At 44.0% G+C, this 1444-nt stretch overlaps 1 pseudogene; it reads left to right on the forward strand.

Annotated features, from left to right (window-relative positions):
* The first annotated feature begins 559 nt into the window (after positions 1-559).
* The window catches only part of LOC101652838, a 45777-nt pseudogene continuing 44892 nt past the window's right edge, over positions 560-1444 (forward strand).

Genomic DNA, 1444 nt, shown 5'->3' on the forward strand with positions numbered 1-1444 from the left:
TCAACAGAAAATGAGGTATTTGTTCTGCCAAATAAATTCAAACTGGCTGAATCCCGCCACTGCATCTGTGGCTTTATCTAGAGTATAGGTTAAGGCAAAGGGGCAAAGGCCTCATAAGATACTTCCTAGGAAGCACCCCCACCTCCTATTATTACTTTTAGACCTGTAAACTAGGCTTATGTCACAGTGAGTCCCTAAAGAGGAACTAGTAAGAGGGGCACTACACTCCTGAAGAACTCTTAGTGTTTTCTAATATGTATAGACAGAACCCTGGAGAATATATGTGGGGATGGTTATTATGGGTGTGGATAATGGAGCAAAAACATTGGGTTGGATTAGTGTGAGTTTATTAAAATGGACCTGTGTTAAGCAGGGTTGACTAGAGAGACAAATGCAAGGACACTCAGATATGTATAAAAGAGAGCTTTATATCAAGTAATTGTATGTAAGAAAAATATCCCCAGCCCAGTCCAAATAAAGCCCCCAAGTCTGATACTAGTCCATAAGTCCAATTCTGGTTCATAAATCCCTCTTCAGACTCATGAAGCCCCATGTAGTGATGCAGGAAGAGTCCACGCAGCAGGGGCCAAAGTCTTGTGAATCTGATGGGGGTGGATTCATATCAGGACTCCTGCAGACTTCAGCGTGGCTCTCCAGCATGAAGGTGAGGGCAGAGAGAGAGAGAGGTCCTGAGGACCCTCCTTGTGAGAAGGTCACACCTAAAAGGAGACATCATAGGGCTGTGACCTGATCGATAGGCTAGACTCCACCCCTACACACTATTTACCAAGTTGACACAAAATTATGTAACTACCACAGGGTCCAATAAACACAGATTCTTCAATTACTTTTTCAGCTCTAGAAACAAGTTGAAATACTAGACCTATCTTGGTATACTATAGAATATATTCAAATTCCTAGGGAATTTGACACGTTAGAGTGGATTCATAGTACCACAAATGGAATGCCCAAAGGGCAACTCTTTTACTGAAATCATAAGAAATGCATTTGTGAAGGCAGCAACAGCATCTCTGAAGACTCGTGTGTTCGCTGTTTTATGTCATCAAGGTTTGACGGTGGGAGCTACCCTAACTGAATTAATAGTGTCTGTTCTCAGACTGATTGGTTCCTGCGGGTGGGGGTGGGGGTAGGAACAAGCAGCAGCACTTAACTGAGAGAGACAAGATGGGTGTGGTTAGTGGAATGGACAACAGAGTCAATGTAGTATCCGAATAGTCTGACTATACAGACACATGGCATTGGCTACTTAGGCAGGGTGTAACTAGGAGGGAAATTGATGGGAAGCCAACTATATACAGTGAACCCTCGCCACTTCGCGCTTCGACTTCCACGGCTTCACTCTATCGCGGTTTTTGCGTAACAGCGCATGCTCTGTCATTACTGCCACTGATTGGCTCATACTGTACAGGCTTCTGTCTGCATC

Source organism: Echinops telfairi, unplaced genomic scaffold, assembly GCF_000313985.2.
Source record: "Echinops telfairi isolate 266 unplaced genomic scaffold, ASM31398v2 ScPeMD7_6;HRSCAF=24_1, whole genome shotgun sequence".
Lineage (NCBI taxonomy): Eukaryota > Metazoa > Chordata > Mammalia > Afrosoricida > Tenrecidae > Echinops > Echinops telfairi.